This window comes from Moschus berezovskii, chromosome 27, assembly GCF_049115385.1.
Source record: "Moschus berezovskii isolate FMDL1 chromosome 27, NW_MosBer_1.0, whole genome shotgun sequence".
In the NCBI taxonomy this organism is placed as follows: domain Eukaryota; kingdom Metazoa; phylum Chordata; class Mammalia; order Artiodactyla; family Moschidae; genus Moschus; species Moschus berezovskii.
In genome coordinates, this window is record NC_142486.1 from 21,618,402 (window position 1) to 21,637,502 (window position 19,101).

At 43.0% G+C, this 19,101-nt stretch overlaps 1 protein-coding gene and 1 pseudogene across 1 annotated transcript in view; both read right to left on the reverse strand.

Moving 5' to 3' along the window:
• The window catches only part of HS3ST2 (heparan sulfate-glucosamine 3-sulfotransferase 2), a 113,411-nt gene that overhangs the window by 56,848 nt on the left and 37,462 nt on the right, over window positions 1-19,101 (reverse strand). The window lies entirely within an intron of this gene.
• LOC148773664 (small nuclear ribonucleoprotein G pseudogene) lies at window positions 1,572-2,351 on the reverse strand (annotated as a pseudogene).

A 19,101-nucleotide genomic window follows, 5' to 3' on the forward strand; every position in this document is an offset into this window, starting at 1 on the left:
ATTCCATGATAATAGCTTACATTTATATACTTCGTTTCTTTGAACAGTTGTATAGTATTCCATACCCAACTCCAATATTGGATATTTGTTTGTTTGCATTTTAAAATATTCAAACAAAACTATATTAAATATCTTTGACGTTAAATATGAATCTACCCTTTATTTCCTTGAATTTGTTTCCTAAAAAGCAGTTTCTGAATGTGACTGAATCTAAGACTTTTCAGCAAATAGCCAAGTTTTCTTCCAGAACAATTAGACCAATTGACAGCCATAATACTACCTCAGGAGGATATTTTCACATTTCCTCATTTCATCAGTGAAAAAGTACTATCACTGTTTTACTTCACTTCTTTCACAAAGTGCTACTGAATTGAACACTTTTCTTTCATTTGTAGATTGTCCATTTGAATTTCTGCTTTGCACATTGTTTTTTCATGCTCACTGCCCAATTTGTTATTAGAGAGTCTGTCTCTTCACTATTTATATGTTATAAAATTTTACAAATTAAGGATAGCTAATGCTTGACTATTTGTGTTGCACATGTCATAATCTACTTTAACTTCTGCTTCACTTTTATAATTTTTTTAGTGTACAAACGCTCTTACATTTTTATATAATCCAGTTTCTTACTACTTTCCCTTATGTTTTCTTTCTTGGTGTCATGCCAAGAAAATTCTGACCACCATTCTATAGCCATAAAGTGGTTTTATTTTTATCATTTAACTCTGTAAGCATGTTGAGACATTTTTATATACGTGAGGGAAGAACTATCTTCCAAATGGCTACCCAGTTATCCCAATACCATTTCTTAAATAAGTCTTTCCCACTGATTCAAGTGTCACATTATTATATAACAAGTTCAAATATTTTATGGATTTTTTATTCTACTCCATTGATCTTTATTATAGCAGTACTATATTTTAATTATTATAAACTTACATTATATTTTAATATAATCTTATTCTCCAATTCAAGATTTTCTCCAGTGTTCTCATCAATCTCCAGATGAACCTTAAAAGTCAAGATTTTTCTTTTTATTGGTGCTTCCATTTAATCAAATGAAAGGGATAGATTAATTTGACAACCAGGTATATGCCATGCCCTCCATCATTCAGGTCTTTGTTTACATTATCTAGTAAAGTTTGATACTTCATACACATTCTTTCCGGAGAAGGCAATGACAAACCACTCCAGTACTCTTGCCTAGAAAATCCCATGGACAGAGGAGCCTGGTGGGCTACAGTCCGTGGGGTCGCTACTAGTCGGACACAACTGAGCACCTTCACTTTCACTTTTCACTTCCATGCACTGGAGAAGGAAATGGCAACCCACTCCAGTGTTCTCGCCTGGAGAATCCCAGGGATGGCGGAGCCTGGTGGGCTGCTGTCTATGGCGTCACACAGAGTCGGACACGACTGAAGTGACTTAGCAGCAGCAGCACACATTCTTTCTGGGTGTTTATTTATTTATTTTTGGCTATCACAAAAGTTTATTTAACAAAAAAGTTCAGTAAGAAAATGTACACAACCCAATTTTTCTGGTAGCAAAATGCGGAGAGGGGACACATGGAAGCAGTTGATTTCTCTGGTGAACACAGCCGTTGTTCATACTGGTTCCAAGGCTTCTAACATGACGACACTATTTCCTCGTATTACCACCAGTCCAATGTTGTTCTGTTGCCCACTAGTTGCCATCTCCACACATTCATCTATCACGAGATTCATAAAGGGATCAAATCCCCGCAATATTCCCTGGACATGTCTGCCACCATTTAACTTCAATGATAACTTCTTGTCCATAAATTTCTTCAACTCGGGAGGCTGTGCTTTGCTCATGATGTCTACTCTACGAGCTCAAAGAAGCCTCCAAACGGAATTCGAGTGGCCCTCACGCTCCAGCGGCAGGCCCGGGCCTTTGCATCTCCGGGTGTTTATTTAAGTACTTAGCATTTTATTTCTGTCATAAACAACTTTCTTCCCTGTGTAATATGTGTAACAATACACAATGTTCTTAACTGGTTAGTGTGTGTGTGTGTGTGTGTGTGTGTGTAGGTATCTTCCCCTCAGCCAAACTCTTTGAAACCTTCTTATTAGTTCCTAGACTGTTGATTGATTCTCTGGTTTTATGGGCAGACAATACCATCATCTGCTAATCATGAAAAAAGTTGACTTCTTTTCAGAATCTGTGTCGTTTCACTTTTCTCTTGTCTTATTGCATTGGCTATGCCTGCCAGAACAATACTAAACAACTGCAGTGGGCTTTAAATGCCAGTTAAACATAATGTAGAAATCTAGTCAGATAAATAAAAAACACTATCCGCTAGTCCTAATTTAGTATTTTGTTTTCAGAAATGACACTGATTTCCACCAAAGCTTAATTTAAAAGTCATCCAGCTGATTGTGAATTTTTCTTTCTTTTTATCCACTAGAGTGTTTTAATTGTATTATGAAGTGTCCTAATAAACCATTCCTGGAATTCTTGGAAGAAATTCTATTTGGCTACAATAAGTACGCCCTGACAAATTCTCTAGGTATATATTTCTTTGTGTTAATTTAGCTGGATATTATTTGTCCTTTTATCATTCAGGTTTTCTGCATTTGTGCTCAGAATTTGGTATCAGGGAAATCCAGTTGCTTGTTAGTAAAATAAACATATTTTTACACATCTAGAATAGCACAAATTTTCAAGTTCCTTGAAGATTTGATTTAATTCATACACGGAATCTCTTTGGTCTAGCAGCTATTGGGGAGACATTATTTTCAAATACATCCCATGGGTATGTTTTCAGTTTTTTTCCATCTTCCTGAGTCAATTTTCTTCCCTAGAAAACCATTTGCTCAAACTAAGTTTTACCTTTTAATAAGTAAAATACATATATTTTAAATACAATATTTTAAAATCTTCTGTTTTGTCTTTCTGATATTGTGCATTCAAGTTTTCTCCCCCTACCCCCAACTGACCTATCCAGAGATATATTTTGCATTTCTTTAAAAAGCAGCACTTGGGTTTACTTATTAAGCATAGTGTCTTGAGGGCTATGCTCCTAGAAGTAGTAGTAAATGTGTTATCTGTATGTACTCAGCCACCAGAATGGATACACCCAGGGCTGTCTGCTCATCTACATCTCCCTTTCTGCAAGCAACCCCTTCACTTACAGCCATGGCCCCTGCAGCCATGTTTGTACTGAATAGCCTGACCTCCTAATCTGGGCTGGACCAGGTACAGAGACACTTGGCTCAAACTACAGCAGTTAAGCAATCCAGAGAACCTGAAACTGAGAATCACACATACTAGTTACTGTCTGCCATTTGCTCAAATAGGTAATTACTGATTAGTTTCTGGCTACAGTTCTTGAGGTCCTGTCATCTTGCCTATATTTGGTTCTATGAAATATCCCTATACCTTTATTATAAGTCACCCTTTTCTGCTTTACCTATTTTGAATGTTTCTACTCTTTTCAACCATATGATACTTGATTCAGATGATCACTGAGTTCAACATCTATCACATCACCACCTCCAGAAATAGAGAAATTATATGTTGGGCATGTTGGTGTGGCCTTGACTGAAGGGACAGTGTGAATCAGATGATGGTCAGTCCCTCTATATCCTTACTTTTGGGGGTAATATTTATTTATTTACTTATTTATTTGGCTGCACAAAGTCTTAGTTCCAGCATGCAGGATCTTCGATCTTTGTTGAGGTGTGCAGGATCTCCAGTTGTGGCATGCAACCTCTTAGATGTAGCATGTGGGACCTAGTTCCTCGAACAGGGATCTAACCTTGGCCCCCTGTATTGGAAACATGGATTCTTAGCCACTGAATAACCAAGGAAGCCCCTTATAATCTTACCTTTTAAGTTTATGGATTATCTTGAGACTTCAACTTCCACCTGATTTACTAAAAGAATGTTTGTGCTATATATTTATAGTCACTCTGGTACTGAGAGGTTAGTTAAGCTACTCCATGGTATTGCTGCCTTGGTTGACATTCATTTTGTTTGGTCAAGTGACCAGTGGGGGGCCTTAATCTGACACTAGACTCCACATACAAGCACGTGTCCTAGATAAAAGCTCATAGAGTCATAAGCAAATGTAAGTTCCTCGTATGACTTCACCAACAGCCCCTCACCCTTCCCAAGGCCTTTTGCTTTTTTGCCCCTTAGATAAGACATATGTGGAACTTTCCAAAATCTCACTTTCTACTTCACACTGACCATCCGGCCTTAGCCTAGGAACCCGAAATTACTCCACACATGGCCCCTAAAAAAGACGCATTTCCCAGGTCCTCTCTCTCTCTGCCTGAATCCTACCTTGACTTTCCCGAGTGGCCCTTGGAGCTGTGTCATGCACTTCCTCCAGGACTGGCGAGTAATTAACTTCTCTTTCAGTTTCTCTCCTGGCCTTTTGTTGACCCTCCTCACCGTCTAGCACCCTGTGTTCCATGTAACAAATGCGTATTTGTTACAAAGTCTTAAAAGCTGGTCACATGAGCTCTGATGAGGGGGGCTTTCTGATGAGTGAGGAACCCTGCCAAGCTCAACAGAAACCAAAACCAAAAGGTTTAAATGAAGAGAGAATTTTTGCCACAAAAGGGAAACACACAGACCCTGCTGGATCTGAGGGTTCGGATGATGTCCCGAGTTTGACCCCTCTCTGCTCCTCCCAGTCACGACTCCCTGACAGTCTTCTCCACGTGCCAGGGCCAAGCATCCTATCAGCCCAGCAAGTTCAGGAGAAAACTGAAGTTGTCCTGATGACTCTGGCAGGAAAGTCCTGCCACAGACACTAATGGTTCAGCTGGTACCCTGCACTAATTGCCACGGGGAAGGGGGCTGGACACGCAAGGATGTGTGAGACCTGGAACTGGACGTGGGGACAGAGAGGCAGAGAGCACACCTGTGGCTGACAAAGCCGGATGGGAGCGCAGAGATCTCGGGATTCCTGTGGTGCGGATGAGTGGTTAATACGTTGCAGAAGGCTTGACACACACCTTCATCTTGAGGGCCCAAAGGCCTTCTGCCAAGTGAGTTGTCACCTGTCAACTTCAAGTTGCTGAGAGTAAGAAGCTTGCACCAGGAAATTCTCAGGATACACTGGTATCGGCAGGTATGTTGAATTTTTTATTTGGCCACCCACATACACTGTTACTTTTGTCCCACTGCATCTTTAAAGGCATCCCAGGACACAGAAATCAGCATCATCTGCTTTCTCTGCTTTTCTTACCAAGCTGATGGGGGAAGTAATCAAACCTAGCTAAATGGGGATACTGTAAATTCAAAAGGAAACACTGTCATTTTAGCCAGGGCCATTTAAAAAATTGTACGTGAGTATTTTCTCAGCATCCACTGTTTTCCAAGCTGTGCTAGGTGCAGAGGATATTAGTATGGAACAAAACAGACCCATTTCCTGCTCTCATGAGCTGCCTCTTGCATCCCCATAGGAGATGTTCCAAGCCTTTACTCTCTTTACTTCTCGGCTGTCAGACTTGCTTAACTCTTTTAAAGATGAAAGCCAGCAGCTGTACCTTGCTATCCCCCGAACCCCAAGCCCAGGAACATCAGAGACACGTGAGAAGACTGTTTCCCCAACCAGCTTCCTGGGAACGGACTCGGATCCATGAGGACAGCTATAAGAAACCAGATTAGGTGTCTTGAGTTCTTTGTCCAAAAGGATCCAACAGTCTAGGGTTCAGTTCAGTTCAGTCGCTCAGTCGTGTCCGACTCTCTGCGACTCCATGAATCACAGCACACCAGGCCTCCCTGTCCATCACCAACTCTCGGAGTTCACTCAAACTCATGTCCACAGAGTTGGTGATGCCATCCAACCATCTCATTCTCTGTTGTCCCCTTCTCCTCCCACCCCCAACCTTTCCCAGCATCAGGGTCTTTTCCAGTGAGTCAACTCGTCGCATGAGGTGGCCAAAGTATTGCAGTTTCAGCTTTAGCATCAGTCCTTCCAATGAACACCCAGGATTGATCTCCCTTAGAATGGCCTGGGTAGGTAAGCTCAAATGCTGCAGGAGCCAGGCAGGTAAGAGAGATGTGTGAGATGGGAAGAGTGTAAGACAATTGGTGCTGAACAGCTGGGATTACAAGAATAACAGGTGCCTGTGTAGTCTGCCTTTAAAACACTGCAGGAGGCCAATCAACCCCCTTCAACAAATCCACAGGCTGCATCTAGCTCCACATCCTACCAGTCTGCAACTGTTGCTGCTGACTCTCTTCAAAGAAACTAAGGAGACTCCTGCCTCATGAATGAGAAACAGCCACACCAGTTACCTTTAGATCCTAAGGCAAGAATGCCTCGTAGGCCTGCTGGTGCATGCATTCATTTATTCATTTGATGAAAGTTTCAGTTCAGTTCAGTCGCTCAGTCGTGTCCGACTCTCCGCGACCCCATGAACTGCAGCACGCCAGGCCTCCCTGTCCATCACCAACTCCCGGAGTTTACCCAAACTCATGTCCATTGAGTTGCCATCCAGCCATCTCACCCTCTGTCGTCTCCTTCTCCTCCTGCCTTCAATCTTTCCCAACATCAGGGTCTTTTCAAATGAGTTGGCTCTTCGCATCTGGTGGCCAAAGTATTGGAGTTTCAGCTTCAACATCAGTCCTACCAATGAACACCCAGGACTGATCTCCTTTAGGATGGACTGCTTGTTTACTGAGGACCAATTAAGTTGAGGGTGCTGTGGTAGGTATTGAAGCTACAGTCATAAATGAACTCCCCCCATCTCCCAGCCCACTCCATAGAGCTCACATTCCCAAGGTAGGGATGGAGAGACAAGTCATGGAAATTAAACTAGTAAGTGAAATATGTCATGAAGAAAACACACAGACAGGAGAGGCTACTTTAGAAAGGTTTCTCCAATGGATATACTGGGCTCTGGTCAGAATGATGGGAGGGAATCAGGACTGGGGAGCAGAGAGCTCACTCTAGGAATCAAGTGCAAAGGCCCTAAGGCAGGAAAGGAGCTCAGGGGGTTCAGGAAACAGAGGGGACCCCTGTGGCTCTAGTGAGGGCTGTGTGAGCCAGGGGCCACAGAAGTCAACAATAACCAAGATCTTGGAGGCCACGGTAGGAGTTTTGTATTTTATTAAGTTCCATTGACCCACGACTCCGGGAAGGAGGCTCCCTCCCCAGCTCTGGACTAAAAACAAACTCGTATTCGGATGATGGTGCAGATATCTATCTACTAACAAGACAGAGGACTAAGGCTGCTCTGAGGATCCCAGTTTCCCTGTCACTTCACCTCCCAGACATTCCAGGGCACAACCCTGGCCCCTCTGAAACAAAAACCACCTGCCCAGCAGGTACAGGTGCCAACATGTTCAGCAGCAGCCCACAAGCTGAGACAAGGGTGAGCAGAAGGGTGCCTGCGAGGCTCACGTCACTGGTGGGGCCCCAGAGTGCACTGGGGTTCTGGGGGCCAGAAAAGCAACATGCACATCCAGAGCCCAGGACAAAACTAGGGCTGTTTCATGCATTCCTTCCACAAATATTTACTGGGAGCCTACAATGTGCCAGGGGTGGTTCTAGGTGCTGAGAACAGCAGTGAACAAAACTGCCTAAAGGGAGAGAGAGAGAGACTCCCCCAGAGTAAATTATATAGTATAAAGTCATAATTGCTATGAAGAAAATAAAGTACGGAAGCAGGATGGGGAGTTCTGATGTGCATAGGGTGGGGGAGACTGTAATTTTAAATAACGTTCAGGGGGAGTCTCGCTCACAGTGAAACAGAGATTTGAGCGAAAGAGGGAAGCAAGTAACGTGGCTAACCGGGCAGAACATTCCAGTACAAACAGCAAGTATGAAGGTCTTGAGGCAGGTGTGCTGGATGTTTAAGGACAAGCCCTGTGGTGGGCTGTCAGGGTGGGGAGGAGGCTGGGAGGATCTGCGGCACATCATCAAAACTCTCTGGGTCTGCAGCCACCTGGAGGCTCACTCTCCATCTGCCCACCCTACCTTTCCAAGGGGTCTTAGGTCAACCACCCCTCCCCCAAGAAACCTTCCGACCAGTGGAAAGTAAGTCTCCTTCCTTGGAAATAAAGCATTTGGTTCCTGCCATTTCACTTGGGACTGCTCAGTTTCTGCCAGAGATTAATGTTGTAGGTTTAATGCAGCCATCAATCACATGCTACAGATCTCTGGAGTTTTCCATCAAGACTGGCAGTGGGAATTTTGAAGGGAAGTAGAGACTTCCTCTAAGTTGGACTAAGCCAATTCTGCAGTTGTAGCAAAGTGGATGAACCTAGAGCCTGTTACACAGACTGAAGTAAGTCAGAAAGAGACAGCAAATATCGTATATTAACGAATATTTACAGAATCTAGAAAGATGGTGCTGCAAGGCAGGAACAGAGACGCAGATGTAGGCAATAGACCTTTGGACATATACATTCCATATGTAAAACAGACTGCTAATGGGAAGTTGCCATATGACACAGGGAGCTCAGCCCGGTGCTCTGTGATGACCTAGAGGGGTGGAGGGTGGGGGAGAGGTTCAGAAGGGAGGGGACATATGTGTACTTATGGCTGATTCACGTTGTTATATGGAAGAGACCAACACAACATTGTAAAACAATTATCCTCCAATTAAAAAAAAAAAAGGAAGTCAGTTTTGACAGGAGAAGACCACTTTGGCCCCAACAAGGAAGTCTTTGAAGCAGGAGGGCAGGCAGCCCGGAAAGGCTGCCAGAAGACCTGGCAGCTGGAATAGCGACCATGAGAATGAGCAGTAAATTACTGATTCAATTACATTTTCAGTAAAGAATCACAGAACATGTACTAAATTCAGTTATCTAGCCTTCTGCAAATTTACGAGTTCCCAGTGTCTTTCCCCACAGATCCCCTTTGTGCTAAGAATTATTAGAGGCAGCCTGCATTGTTTGCAAACAAGAATGTGTACCATGAACCTTACAAAACACTCCATGCTAGGGAGTGTGAAGGGTCAGGAAGGGTCTTCCCTGAGTGTGGGTAATATTTGACTGGGATCATTAGGTGGAGAGGCAAAATCGGAGACCAAGAACAGAGTGGGTTTATCATATTTCTGATCGGCAAGATTTGAAGTTTTCTTTATTGTACTGAAGTAGCCCTTTACAAGCCATCCAACGAATTCATATACATCATCGCAGAGAAGCCCAGCAAGGAGGGCATTTCCCTCATTGTGCAATGCAGAAACAGGCTCAGAGAGGGAAAGGAGCTTGTCTAAGGTCACACAGTACAAAGCAGGGACTTGAACCCTGGTTGTCTGAGGGTAACTTTAAAGCTCTTTAAAGCTACTCTAGCCTCCTCACTAAATTGACTGCCTCCCCAGAACAGCTCACTCCCCCTGAAACAGAAGAAACTGATTCCAAAATAGGCCTCCTTAGAATTATATTTATAATAATACAGTAATCTAATTATCCTATACTTCATAATTTGAGAACAAAGAATTTTGTTGTCTCAGCGGCTGAATTTTCTCGTGGAAAAACAAGCACAGTCCACACCATGAATGCAGGTGCTTACACACCCTTCTTGACAGCCCATGCATGCACGAGGGGGCCCAACGCATGTTATTCTTTTAACTTTGGAGTCTAGCCCCGCACCCAGCATGCTGTAGATGTCAGGAAAGGTTTGTAAAATGAATGAATGAATGACAATGGAAAAACCTATCCTACCTACTTACGAATCGCTCACATCTCTCCTTCAGCTCCCCTCCGATGCACCGAGTGGCTTATTAATTATGGATGGAAATGGAAGCTCTGAAACAGAAACCGACGTGGGTATAATCACACCCTGTGTTTGCATGATCATAAGTAGATTATTAAAAATGGATAAGGCAGCCATAATTGGGCTTCAGCCCACCAGAAATCTTAGAGGAAGCAGATGGAGCATTTGGGCACTTTCTGTGCTTTAATCTAAACCAGCAGAAAAAAAAAATTGATTAGAAGATTGTCTTTCACATTCCATTATTGATGTCCAGGCTATCATTAGCAAATGGGTCGCTGTAAGAGCTTTCCCCAGTGCAGAATCAGAGACATGGGGATTTTATTTAGAGAGAGTTAAACTTTGCTCTGTTTGTCAGGCCCTTTTGAGAGTTTGGGCATCTGGCCAAAGTTGTAAGTGAATTTTTCCCCAAACACATTTTCCTTTCATTTGAAACGGGGCTGGAAAGGAAATGATATTAACGCATTTTCCACTGTTTATGCTTTAAAATCATCTCAAATACTCATCTAGAGGCTCCAGTGGAAATAACAAAAAGGCTTTCTTAAAGGGAAATCATGCAAAGGCTGAGAGAAAGAAAATGGTGGCTGGATAACACACATGCAGAAAGATGCCAGAAATGTGGAACAAGTAGAGTTCCTACTCATTTATGTGAAAAATTACAACTGTGGAAACCCAAGTTAAAAGTAAATAACACGTAAATAATCAAGGAGGAGCAGTTCTTGGGAGCTTACATCATTGCCAAGTGGTCATATCGACTCATTTTATCCTCCTGACCGTGAGGCAAGTGTTACCATCTCCACTTTACAGAAGAGAAAATAAGAGCTGATGTTAAGGAACAAAGGCCAATCTGAATGCAGCTCTGTCTGATCTACGTCTTATGCTCATCCACTTTTGCTGTACAGATGTCAGTCATTAAAATCAATATTATTTTTATCACTATACTCAGGAAATCTCACATAAAGTCACGGATATGAGGGCAAACTGAATTTTTATTATATGAACAGGTGTCATTCAATCTAACTTTCCTCACTTATGAAATGGGGGTGAGGGATTTCCCTTGTGGTCCAGTGGTTAAGAATCTGCCTTGCAATACAGGGGACATGGGTTCGATCCCTGGTCAGGGAACTAGGGTCCCACCTGCTGTGGAGCAGCTGAGCCCATAAGCCACAGCTAGAGAGTCCATGAGCTGCAATGAAAGATCCTGTGTGTGGCAACTAAGACCCGAGGCAGCCAGATAAAGAAGTAGAAGATGGAAGTGACGGTAATATATAAAAAATTATCCTTCTCCGGATGTGGTTAATACTAGGGTATAAAATACCTAGGGCAGTGCCTCATATATAGTATCATTGAATAAAGGGTTGTTATTGAGGCTATGTAGCATCTGTTGACGGAGAAGGCAATGGCAATCCACTCCAGTACTCTTGCCTAGAAAATGGCATGAATGGAGGAGCCTGGTGGGCTGCAGTCCATGGGGTCGCTACTAGTTGGACACAACTGAGCGACTTCACTTTCACACCTTGGAGAAGGAAACGGCAGCCCACTCCAGTGTTCTTGCCTGGAGAATCCCAGGGATGGCGGAGCCTGGTCGGCTGCTGTCTATGGGGTCGCACAGAGTCGGACATGGCTGAAGCGACTTAGCAGCAGCAGCAGCAGCATCTGTTAAAATGTTTCTACTCTTCCATTTGAATGACATCCTGAGGTATCAGCTGAAAGCTGCAAAAACCTTCAGAAATGACCCAGTCCTGCTCCCTCATGTAAAGGCCCAGAGGAGAGACATGACATGCCCAAGGCAGAGAACAATCAGGACTACTGCTTTCTGGGGCACTTTAAGGTCACTACTGACTTGATGACACATCAGCTACCAGATGGAAATAGATATGAACCTCTCCTTTTCTTTCAGAGCCTAATCCACCTACCCCAGAATGGACTTCCCACCACTCTCTACCACCAGAAGAGCTCAACAACTAAGAGGTAAGAAAAGCTTCCCTGGCGGCTCAGATGGTAAAGAATCTGCCTGCAGTGCAGGAGATCTGGGTTCAATCTCTGAATCAGGAAGATCCCCTGGAGAAGGGAATGGCAACCCACTCCAGTATTCTTGCCTCAAGAATCCCATGGACAGAGGAGCCTGGTGGGCTACAGTCCATGGGGGTCACAAAGAGTAGGGCATGACTGAGTGACTGATATATTTTTTTTAAGGGATGGGGAAAGTTTTGATTTCTTAGGGAAAGTGTATGTTTCAGGGCCAGGCAACAAGAATAATCCTTTATCAGCAATGGGATTTCTATTTCTGGAAGTGACACAGGATTGAGGATTTACATACTTAAACATGCAAAAATAAGCTAAAGAAACTGCACCAGGACTAGTAGCTTAAGGAAAGCAATTACAGCTTGTAGAGAGAACCACTGAGTAAACTATACCTCTCGACGCCTACCATTTGATGTCAGCCTGTAAGGTACCTTTGGGCTTCCCAGGTGGCACAGTAGTAAAGAATCTGCCTGCCATTGCAGGAGATGCAGGAGATGTGGGCTTGTTTCCTGGGTTAGGAAGTTCCCTTGGAGTGGGAAATGGCAACCCACTCTAGTATTCTTGCCCCAAGAATCTCATGGGCAGAGGAGCCTGGTGGGCTACAATCCATGGGGTTGTAAAGAGACACAACTGAGCATGCACACCTAACCAATAAGGTATCTTGAATGAGATGGCTAGATGGCATCACTGACTCAATGGACATGAGTTTGAGTGAACTACGGGAGTTGGTGATGGACAGGGAGGCCTGGCGTGCTGTGATTCATGGGGTCGCAAAGAGTTGGACACGACTGAGCGACTGAACTGAACTGAACTGATGCAACAATACTTCTATCTGTTGGGAAACCATAAAAGTTACACAGATCTATAATGTCTATGATATGACTTGGGGTCCTTTAAAGGTGGCATGGTTGTACAGTACATGATCTACCCAATTGTACACATCACCTTCTTGTTGGGACAGTTCACTACTTACCACTCTGAGGTAGGAGTGGTTTCACAAAATTAAGTGGAGAAGTCGTCTACAGTGGGCATCTACTGTTTGTGTCACTACCATTCATTCACTGTTTTTTATAGTAACATTAACCCAACATTTCTTTTGTAGGATTTGCATGGGGCAGATTCCAAACCCTGCTTGAGAAATGGGAATATCCCACCTCTTAGATATGATGAGCCACTTCCCTGGTGGCTCAGACGGTAAAGCGTCTGCCTACAATGAGGGAGACCTGGGTTCAATCCCTGGGTCAGGAAGATCTCCTGGAGAAGGAAATGGTAACCCACTCCAGTATTCTTGCCTGGAAAATCCCATGGATGAAGAAGCCTGGAAGGCTACAGGCCATGGGGTCACAAAGAGTCAGACACGACTGAGCGACTTCACTAGATGTGATGAGTGATTCAAAGGTGAGCCTGTGATCCAACTGAAGCCAATGAATCTACAACCAGACATATCCTGGGAATGCTGGGAGAGAAGAAAATATTCTTTTTGGTGTATTCAGAATCGTGAAGATACGAGGGCTGAAGCTGCGGCAGGCATCCTGCCTCTGCAGGGAGCCTGAGAATGAAGTCAGCCCACAAAACAGAGGAAAGACAGAGGCCTGATTCATTGTTTTCCCTGTACCAGCCAGATCTGAAGCCCAAATGACCCTTGAACTTTTCAGTGATATGAGATAAAAAGTTCTCTTTTGCTCAAGCCAGCCTGAGTCTGTTTTAATGTCACTCGCACACAAAAACGTCCTGAGCCTTATAACCCTCACTGGTTTTGAGAGGTCTGGACATCTGGAGTGTTTGAAGCCTTTGCTGGTGGCCTGGTTAATTGTGGAGAAGTCACAACGCACTGCTAGGACCATCCGTGGCCTCATCTTCCTTCTCTGCCCCTCAGGGTACTCAATCCAGGAACCTGCAAAATCTTCCAGCTCAGGATCCACATGGAGGAAAATCATAAGGAGAAATCACTGGTTTCTACTTGGGAGGAAATGCCAGACCTGGACAGAACTCTCAGGAATTAAAAATGATAAAAAGGGTAAAAGTATGAAGCCCATGAAAACTGCATCATAAACGGACAGAGCACAATTATGCTTTTGAAAGTGATTTACCAAAGGAAATAGAAGTAAATGCCAATAGCATTTACTTTGTACTTTCAATAAAATTGAAGAAAAATGCAGACATCATGAAACAAAAACATAAACAAGGTGAAAATAAAAGATATGAAAATGATTCTGGTGTAGAGGCGGAAAGAAATCAAACCATTTAAAAATGGATTTGATAATTGTCCATTGACAAATGAATGGATAAAGAAGATGTGATACATACACATGATGGAATATTGCTCAGCCATTAAAAAGGATGAGATAATACCATTTGCAGCAACATGGATGGACCTAGCGATTATTGTATTAAGTGAAGTCAGACAAAGACAAATTACATATGATATCACTTATATGTGGAATCCCAAAAAATGATGCAGGCGAACTTGTTTACAGAAGAGAAAAAGACTCAGAGATTTCGAGGTGGGCTTGTGGTTGTCAAAGGGGGGAAGGTGGGGAGGAGGAATGTATTGGGAGTTGCGATTGGTATAGCCACACTGCTGTGTATAAAACAGATAATCAACAAGGACCTACTGTGTAACACAGAGAACTATACTTAATATTCTGTAGTAATCTATATGGGAAAAGAACTTGGAAAAGAATAGATATATGAATATATATATACTTTAAATCACTTTGCTGTACACCTGAAACTGGCTTCCCAGGTGGCACAATGGTAAAGAATCTGCCTGCCAATGCAGGAGATGCAGGAGATGTAGGTTCAATCCCTGGGTCGGGAAGATCCCCTGGAGAAGGAAATGGCAACCCCCTCCAGTATTCTTGCCTGGAGAATCCCATGGATGGAGGAGCCTGGCGGGCTGCAGTCCACGGGGTCACGGAATCAGACATGACTGAGTAACACCTATGCACACCTGAAACTAACACAACACTGTGAATCAACTATATCCCAATATAAAAAGAGTTTAAGTGCATTTATACAGTAAGAGCTAAATGAACAATGCAGAAAACCAACTTAGTGACAATAGGGCAAGTGTGAAAAAGTTGCCAAGGATTCAGACGAAGAGGGTCCAGATGAAAACTGTGAAAGTTGTTAGATATTAAAGACAGGCACAGTGATACAACACCAAGAAAACTCATATTTGTGAGTGAAGTGAAAGTCGCTCAGTCATGTCCGACTCTTTGCGACCCCATGGACTATAGAGTCCATGGAATTCTCCAGGTCAGAATACTGGAGTGGGTAGCCTTTCCCTTCTCCAGGGGATCTTCCCAACCCAGGGATCAAACAAGATGCCAAAGCAAACATAACAGAAGCAGTGTTCAATATAAGAAAACGTTTCTTGAGTCGAAGAAAAACCAAATCTGTGTTTCAAAAGAATGCAAAAATCATATCAGGAAAAAAAAATCATAAAACAGAGAAACCCTGATGTATATTCCAGTAAAGTTCTAACTTTAAGGAAAATGACTTTACAAATATTCAGGAGAAAAGCTTATCTATAAAGGACGAGTCAGCCTGGCCTCAGACTTCACCTCTGCAGCATCAGACAGAAGACAATGTCGAGTTTTGGGGGTTCTGAAAGCCTGCAACCCCAGGTTTCTATAAACACAGCCAAGCTGCTGTCCCCATGTGTGGCAAAAGGGAAGCTATTTTCAGCTATTTAAGGCTGTGAGGGTTCAATGGCCACATTCTATTGAAATAATACTCCAGTCAACCATTGGCTGACTTAAAATACAATTGTGAGACCATGCGCGTCTGTGATTATAAACTGAAGGGTTGGATGCAATGGAAGTTTTTCTAGGGAAAGATAAATTACCAAAATTGACTCAAGAACAGTCAACCTGTTTAGACCAATTAGGGAGCCAGGCTTCTTGCTCGACCAGACAAGAGGCCTTGGAGGTTGCTCTGTCTCGGTGGATTTGTATCCATTTTGACTGCCAGCAGCGGGGAGATGCCCTCTATAGAACTTTGCTGTGCATGGCAGGCTTCCAGTCTTGGAGGAAAGTCAACCACTACATGGGCTTTGGCTTTAGGGATCTCTGCCTGCCCATGGCGTCTTCCCTCCTCTCAGGATGGGGAAAGTGAGGCTGCCTTCCAAGGCACCTTCAGACCAGCTTTATGAGTAACGGATCTGGCAGGAAACCCACGAAGTTTCTACATATAGGTGAAGCTATTCTTAAGATTCCAAAGAATAGCAAGGAGAGACAAGAAAGTCTTCTTCAACTAACAGTGCATAAAACTAGAAGAAAACAACAGAAAGGGAAAGACTGGAGATCTCTTCAGGAAAATCAGAAATATCAAGGGAATATTTCACCCAAAGATGGGCACAATTAAGGACAGAACAGTAGAGACCTACTAGACGCTGAGGAGATCAAGAAGACATGGAAAGGATACATGGAAGAACTGTACAAAAAAGATCTTAATGAACAGGATTATGATGATGGTGTGCTCAGCAAACCAGAGTCAGTAAACCACTCCAGAATTGGAGTGTGAAGTCAAGTGGGCCTCAGGAAGCACTGCCGTTAATAAAGCTGTGGCTGTGATGGATTTCCAGAAGAGCTATTCAAAACTCTAAAGGATGATACTGTCAAAGTGTTGCACTCAATATGTCCGCTAATCTGAAAGACCCAAATGTGGCCACAGGACTGGAAAAGGTCAATCCTCATTACAATTCCCAAGAAGGGTAGTACTAAAGGGTGTTCTAACCATTGGACAATTGCATTCATCTCCCATGCTTAAAATCTTGCATACTAGGCTTCAGCATTATGTGAACTAAGAATTTCTAGATGTCCAAGCTGAGTTTTAAAAAGGCAGAGGAATCAGAGATCAGATTGCCAACATTTGCTGGATCATAGAGAAAGCAAGAAAATTCCAGAAAAACATCTACCTCTGTTTCATTGACTATGCAAAAGCCATTGACTGTGTGGCTCATAAAAAATTGTGGAAAGCTCTTAGAGAGACGGGAATACCCGACCATCTTACCTGTCTCCTAAGATACCCGTATGCGAGTCAAGAAGCACCAGTTAGAACCCCATATGGAACAATACATTGGTTCAAGATTGAGAAAGGAGTCCAAAAGGGCTGTCTGCTGCCACCCTGTTTGTTTAACCTATGCGCTGAGTACATCATGAGAAATGCCAGGCTAGATGCATTACAAGGTGGAATCAAGATAGGTGGGAGAAACATCGACAGCCTCAGATATGTGGATGATACCACTCTAATGGCAGAAAGCAAAGAGGAATTAAAGAGCCTCTTGATGAGGGTGAAGGAGGAGGGTGAAAAAGCCAGCTTAAAACTCAATATTAAAAATAAAACTAAGATCATGGCATCCGGCCCCTTTATTGATGGCAAACAGAAGGGGAAAAGGTGGAAGTAGTGACAGATTTCCTCTTCTTGGGCTCTAAAGTCACTGTGGATGGTGACTGCAGCCATGAAATCAGAAGACGACTACTTCTTGGCAGGAAAGCTATGATAAACCTAGACAGTGTGTTGAAAAGCAGAGACATTACTCTGCTGACAAAGATCCCTATAGTCAAGGCTATGGTCTTCCCAGTGGTCATGTATGGTTATGAAGGCTGGGCTGTAAAGAAGGCAGAATGCCAAAGAATTGATGCCTTCACACTGTGGTGCTGGAGAAGACTCTTGAGAGTCCCTGGACAGCAAGGAAATCAAACCAGTCAATCTTAAGGGAGATCAACCCTGAATACTCACTGGAAGGACTGATGCTGATGCTGAAGCTCCAGTATTTTGGTCATCTGATGAGAACAGACAACTCACTTGAAAAGTCCCTGATGCTGGGAAAGAGTGAGGGCAGAAAGAGAAGAGGGCATCAGAGGATGAGATGGCTGGATGGCATCACCGATGCAATGGACATGGACTTGGGCTTCAGGAGATGGTGAGGGACAAGGAGGCCTGGAGTGCTGCAGTCCACAGGGTCACACAGACTTGGACATGACTGGGTGACTGAACAACAAAATTCTTAATATCTAAAACCAATGCCTTGCCATTAACAGACACACACTACTATATATAAAATAGATTAAAAGGACAGGGAACTATATTCAATATTCTATAACCTATAATGAAAAAAAATAGAAAAGAATATATATACATATATATACATACAACTGAATTACTTTGCTGCACACCTGAAACATAAATCAACTATACATCAATAAAAAATAAAAATTGTAAAGAGATAAAACCAATGCAGATTTCCCTCCTATTGTGTTGATCGTCCTGATAGGCATGGAGAGAAAGAGGACAACTTAAATGTCCATCTTCTTCAAAAGCCCTTAATCTTCTCTTTTACACATTCAAGGACTCCTAAAATAATTGTGGTAGAAATGCTACCAAATCTTTCCTCTTCCCTGTGGATGAAGCTATTTAAAATCCTCTAAGTAATACACTCAACCACATATATGAGCATAAGAATATTATGAACAGAAAGAGGCCAGACACCAGTGAATAAATACTGCATGTCACACTGTATGATTCCACCTATATGAAGTTCAAGAACAGGTAAAATTAATCTTTGATGATAGAAGGCAGAAGAGCCATGACCTCTGTGGGGTAGTGATTGCCTGAACCGGGGCACAAGGGTACTAATATTGTTTTCTCTTTCTCTCTCCCTCTTTTTGCCACACAGCGTGGCATGCAGGATCTTAGTTCCCCGACCAGGGATTGAACCCTAATCCCCTGCAGTGGAAGCGTAGAGTACTAACCACTGGACTTCCAGGGAAGTCCATAGGGGATATTCTGAGGTGACAGAATGTTCTAGATCTTGTTCAGGTAGTGGTTACACTGGTGTATATAGATATAAAAACCGATCAAGCTGTACCCTTCAGATCTGTGCATCTTACTGCATGCAAATTATACATTAATTAAAAAAAAAAACCTTCCAAGTAGATGAGGAAGGTGAACTGGTATAAAACAGAACTGCATGTTCAATGGGTTAAAATGTTTCTATAATTTCTTTTTTTAAATTATATTTATTATTGTACTAGGTCTTCTGTGCATGGGCTTTCTCTAGTTGCAGCCAATGGTGGCTTCTCTTGTTGCAGAGCAAGGTTCTAGGCACGTGGGCTCAGTAGTTGTGGAGCATAGGCTTAGTTGCTCTGAGGCATGTGGAATCTCCCTGGGCCAGGGATCAAACCCGTGTCCCTTGCATTATTAGGGAGATTCTTATCCACTGCGCCACCAGGGAAGTCCATTTCTATAATTTTTTTGGTGCACATTAGTCAGAACCTGATTCTTTTCTCAGTCTGAAAACCAAGATTACATAAAAAGATCCTCAAGGACATAGGGACCAAAAGGAACACTTTTTGTGTTTTCTG